Below are 5,628 nucleotides of genomic sequence, written 5' to 3'. Positions count from 1 at the left end.
GGAGGTGAGGAACCCTAAGCTAACACCTCTCGGGAGCTGCAGTGTACTTGCCTGAGAGATCGCAGGTGCTCCCAGGATCGTTTTGTTTTTGGTGGGCCAGTTGTGGCAAGACATAATACATTTCTTGGATTTTTTTGTTTGTTTTGTTTTGCGGTACGCGGGCCTCTCACTATTGTGGCCTCTCCGGTTGCGGAGCACAGGCTCCGGACGCGCAGGCTCAGCGGCTATGGCTCACGGGCTCAGCCGCTCTGCGACATGTGGGATCTTCCCGGACCGGGGTGCGAACCCGTGTCCCCTGCATCGGCAGGCGGACTCTCAGCCACTGCGCCACCAGGGAAGCCCTTGGATGTTGTTTTTAAGCACCTGTGCTCCCGTGGTTTCCGTAGTGTAGTGTTTATCACGTTCGCCTAACACGCGAAAGGTCCCCGGTTCGAAACCGGACGGAAACAAATAAGCGTTCTCTTCCCCCCCTTTTTATTTTCCCTGAAACTTACATTCTCGTTTAAAAACCAGAAAGGGGGCGAGTGGGATGGGTTGTGGCAGAATTTGTAGCTGCGTTTTTCTCTCCCCAAACCCAGGAGGAGTTCCGTTACCACCTGAAGCCTACTCAGCACTAGGAGCCAGCCCTCCTTTCTCTCCTCTGAGTCACTTTGGAGACCAGCCCACAGACATTCCAAGGAGGGCACAGGAGAAGGCCCACTTCAGGTTATCTTTAAATCTGGAAATCCCCTCACTTTCTCATCTGGTGCCTAAATCTCCTCTGCACGCTGATACGTATTATGTCTGTGAAAACCAAGAAATGCATCCCTGTGAAGCAACCTTGGCTTTCCCTCACCCCAGCACACTTGCGAAACAATTTGATTTGCGTGACAGAAGAAAAGAGGACGAATTCAACTCTGCACCAGGGGCTCGAGCCAGACACGAAGATGAAGAATTTCAGGCTCCACGAATTGAGCGGGTCGGGGAGGAAAAGGAGCCGGTAATGTGCCTTTATCAGGAGAGCCCCCAGAGCCACATCAGAGATCAGGAAGTAGACAGATCCACTCATCATCACCCGCTGAGAACTAAGCCTGCCCCTGACTCCTAAGGAAAGAGAGGTTCAGAAAGAGAGCATGACTTGGCTCTGTTGCACACAGCGCTAAAGCTAGAGTAGGATGGAACCCAGCCTGTTACCTTGTGGCCTGGCCTCAGAGCCCAAAGCGTCTCCCAGGCGGGCAGTGGTGAAGCGTGATGAGCTGCATTCAGACCTGGGCTCTGGGAATCGCCTTTTTTCTGCTCTCTGCATCTCTAAAACCTAACTTTTACTGGGGTAGACAGCCTATCTCCACTTTACTTAGTTATTCTGGGGTTTTATCTTGTTTCTTCATTTGGAACATATTCCTCTGTCACCTCATTTTGCCTAATGTACTTTTTTTATTTCTATGTGTCTGGTAGGTTGTTTACATTTCCTGGCCTTGGAGAAGCGGCCATTTGTAGGCGACTTCCTGTGGGTACTAGCAGCACACTACCCCTCTCATCACCAGATCTATATGCTCTAGGGGTGCCCTGTATGTGGGCTGCATGGGTCCTTCTGTTGTGCCTGGCTGACCGCAGTGCATGGTCTGGTAGGATTAGTTGGTCCCCGTCTCTTTGGTTGTCAGGCCCTGCCTTGTTTGGAATCTGCAGCCGCTACTTGGCACTGCCGGGTCAAGAGGCAACTGGCTGTGGACCCCCGTGGGGGGGGTGGCGGGGGCTAGTGCTGGCTCACTGGTGGGTGAAGCCAGGTGCTAGGGCTACTGCTAGTGCTGGCCCACTGGTGGGCAGAGCTGGGTCCTGGGGTTTGGCTGCAAGGCCCAGGAGTCCCAGAGCTGGTGTCAGACTGCTGGTGGGTGGGGCTGGTTCCCGACACAGCTGACTGTGGGGGTTCCGGGTGTCCCGATACTTGTGTTGGCCTGCTAGTGGGCAGGGCCAGGGTCCAGCCAGTCCCAGGGCTGGTGAAAACATGGGACATTTTAAAGAAAAGTAATAACCTTGGATTGTTATTATTTGGATGGTTATAAACCTTGGGTTTATAACATATGCAAAGTAAAATGCATGGCAACAAAAGTGTAAAGGCAGGCAGGGGAGAAATGTGAACTGGTATGACTTCACTTGAAGGCAGACTGTGGTAAGTTACAGATGTCTGCTCTAAAGCCTAAAGCAATTGCTGAAATAACAAGAGTTATAGCTAGTAAGTCAACAAAGGCAAGAAAATGGAATCATATACAAAACTATGTAGAATCTATGATAGAGCAATTGCTCTTCTGGCTTTCTACTCTATGGACATGTGTACAAGAATGATGACAGCAGCATTACATGTAATAATAAAAGCATAGAACCAAATTAATTTCAAAGTATATGCAAAGGGGTAAATAAATACTATACAGACAATGGAAGAAACTTCACTGATTACAGGAATTCACAGGGTAGTGATGAGTCTACTCTTGAGGATTCCTCAATTCCCAGTGACCTGTTTTCCTCCTGAGCTCCTCTCGGAGGATCGATGATGATCTGGGTTTAGTTAGATCCTCCTGTTGTGCAAAAAATACAGGGTACAGGAACATAGTAGTAGAGGAGCCTGCCTCGGCCTTTGAGGGAGAAAGTGTATAGAAAAGGGAGGACCCCGAGTCATAGATGCCAGGAAGATGCCTCCCAGAATAGGCTTGAACAAGCAACCTTTGAGTTAATAGCCTAACGCGCTAACCGGTTGCACCACAGAGATACCTTTAGGTCACTTTCTCTCTCTTCTCCCTCACCTCATCCCCAGCGAGAGCAAGCACGCCTTCCACTCTATGCCGAGGCACCCGCCTTTAGCAGTGCAGTCGTACCTGCTCAAAAGAGCCCGGGAAACCCGGAGAAACCCGTGGGAAAGCCGTGCGTCGGGCGATTCCGAAGGCAGAAGGGCAGCTGAGCGTCCCCGCCGCGTCTTGCTCCACACCCGCCGCAGATGCCAGCGCCCCGGAGACGCCCGGGGCCACGAGCCCCCAGGCCTGAGCCGAGTGGGGCCCAAGGGAAGCTGAATGCCGGGTGGGCTCCGTGACGGCTCCCCGTTTGCTCCGCCTTCACCCGACCATCTGCCCCGCAGGTTTAGTAGGTGTGCTTGGTATGGCTGCGTCGGAAAAAAGATCAGGTCAAAAGGAAACGTGAAAAGGAGCGAAAGCAAGCAGAGGCATGGATGAGACAGCGAGATCTCCCAGGAAGCCCGTGAGGAGGCTCGGGCCAGATCCTGAGAAATAAAAATTGCTTTTATTAAGTAGCAGAATGGAGAGGGAGAATCGGAGAAGAGCATGAAAGAGAGAAAAGCACGAACATCTGTAGGTGTCCAAGAGTAAAACAGCAAAAGCAGTGTGGATATATTTACCTTCAAAAAATTACGGGAAGTGCAGTGACTGCCAGCCTGCCTGTGGCGCATCATGACCGTATGGTGGTTAATACTATGTGGTGGCCGCAGTAATCTCGGCTCAAATCTGAGCTATAGTAGGATGGTGTCTGTGACTGGTCTCTCGGTTTGCTTTTTTTTTTTTAAACATCTTTATTGGATTATAATTGATTTACAATGGTGTGTTAGTTTCTGCTCGGTTTGCTTTTAATGCCAGCACCAGCTACGCCCCTTAAGAAGCGGTCAGAGAGCAGAGTATGCCGCCGGCCACACAGCGCGATGCGGTCAGAAGAGGAGTAAATCCCACGGTGCACAAACCTGCGGGTGGCGTTGTCTCACCTCTGAACAGAAAATGTCTCTAAGGGTGAAATACAGCCTCTCAAGGAGCCTTGTCTGTACGTTCCGCTAATTAAACAGTGCCGTCATGACCGTTTTTCTGGTAAAGATCATTCAAGTATCAGTGTTGGGTTTTTTTCTAAACGAAAACGAGGTTTTAATGAGTTTACAATAAAATGCAAGCTAGTTGTCATCATCTACACCAGCTTGTCTCCATCCATCATACACTAATTTTTATGGGAACAGTAAATCATTGAGCTACAGTTCACATAGAGTTAAAAGCACAAATCTTTAAAGCACAGTTTTTTGAATTTTAGCAAATGTAACTATTATCCAGATCAAGTTATAGAATATTGCCATCATCCCAGAAATGTCCGCTGAGCCTCTTTCCAGGCAATTCCTACCTTCTCTCTCTTAGTTGATTACTATTTTGAGGTCTCTTGCCGAAATTACTATTGCCTGCTATTGAAATTCAAATGAATGAATGTATTTTTTTTTGTATCTGGCTTTTTAAATAGAACATTATGTTCATTAAACATAACTATATTATCGTGTATATCACTTCTTAATTTTGGTATTGTCGGAGTAATTTTGGTGTTATTTGTTGTTATTTGGTGAATATTCTTGGTGTTTTGATGAATATTCTATACCAATCTTTTTGTATACTTGTGCATTCATAGAAGTACTGCGACTGCTGGGTCATGGAGTAGGAACAAGATTAACTTTATTAGAAACTGACAAATACTCTAGAATGGTTTCAAACCAGTAACTATGGTTGGAATTTCTCTGCATTCTTGTCAGCATTTGGTGTAGTAATTCTTTTAAATATAGCCATGCTGGAGGGTGTGTAATGATATCTCCGTATAGTATTAATGAGCATTTCCCTAATGAATAAAAATGTCAAGAATATTTTCTTATAACTTCTGGCCGTTAAGATATCTTCCTTTGTGATCCAGGACGACCTTGGCTTAGCCTTCCCAGGAAAAGGAAACAGCGTCGGGTGGTCAGTCGCTGTGCAGGTGGATCCTCCCGAGGCGTCTCTCCGAGACAGAGACCCAGACCTGGGGTGTTTGGAGCGGCGACATGTGCAGATCAATGACTGGCACGGCATCAGCGCCCCCTTCCGGTCTCCCAGGCCTTTGCCGTCTCCACGCACTCCTCAGTTAAGCAAGGGCAGAGAACTGTTGAGACAGCGCAATGGCTGCGGGTTGGTCTGTTTGGAGCCGCTACTGAAAGGTGGTCGGTGTTGTGAGCTGTGCAGTGAGTTCTCCTGTATGTGTGTGTGTGTGTGTGTGTGTGTGTGTGTGTGTGTGTGTGTGTGTGTGTGTGTTGGGGGGAGATTGGGGAGGAGATGTGGGAGGGGAGGTCTTCGCTTGAATTCCTTTGAGGAAAACGGTTTAGAAAAACAGCGTGGGGCGGGTGGAAGGGAGGGTGGCGACCCTGAGTGAACCTTGGAGGGGTGGGAGGCTGCACTGTGCCTGCGGGGTATGTGCCCCTAGTTACCTGGCAGGAAAGATGCCATGATCACGATGGTGGCTTTCCCAGTGCGACGCTTGTCCATTGCACTCAGGTAGTGCTGACTTTAGAGATTTCCCCAAATGTGGGAAACTTGACCTCGGAATTTGCGCTAGTAGGGGTATGTATTTGCGCTCTCCGCTATCTCTCTGTGTACGGCAGGGGAGTTCTCTTCCGTGGTGCCTCACTGCACTCCACTGGCTCAGGCCCAGGGCGAGAGGCTCCCCACACCCAGGGCTCCAACACACATCTTCCTGGCTTTCCTATTCCGGGACCAAAGTGTATGGATGGGCCCTGCTACCTGCTTCAGGCCTCCAGTCTGCAGGCTTGCCGGCAGGCATCTGCAAGAGAAAGGCCACATGGTGGGGTGGTGGGGAAGT

General features: G+C 49.4%; 2 non-coding genes across 2 annotated transcripts; both read left to right on the top strand.

The window, feature by feature from the left end:
* Positions 1-376: 376 nt before the first annotated feature.
* TRNAV-AAC (transfer RNA valine (anticodon AAC)) lies at positions 377-449 on the top strand. The gene has a single exon. It is a non-coding gene; the product is annotated as a tRNA-Val (tRNA).
* A 4,779-nt stretch (positions 450-5,228) lies between these two features.
* Positions 5,229-5,392, top strand: LOC115847041 (U1 spliceosomal RNA). Its single transcript, XR_004037151.2, has one exon. It is a non-coding gene; the product is annotated as a U1 spliceosomal RNA (small nuclear RNA).
* The last annotated feature ends 236 nt before the right edge of the window (positions 5,393-5,628 follow it).

Source organism: Globicephala melas, chromosome 1 (genome assembly GCF_963455315.2).
Source record: "Globicephala melas chromosome 1, mGloMel1.2, whole genome shotgun sequence".
Taxonomy (NCBI): Eukaryota; Metazoa; Chordata; class Mammalia; order Artiodactyla; family Delphinidae; genus Globicephala; species Globicephala melas.
This window is presented reverse-complemented; position numbering and strand designations above follow the sequence as displayed.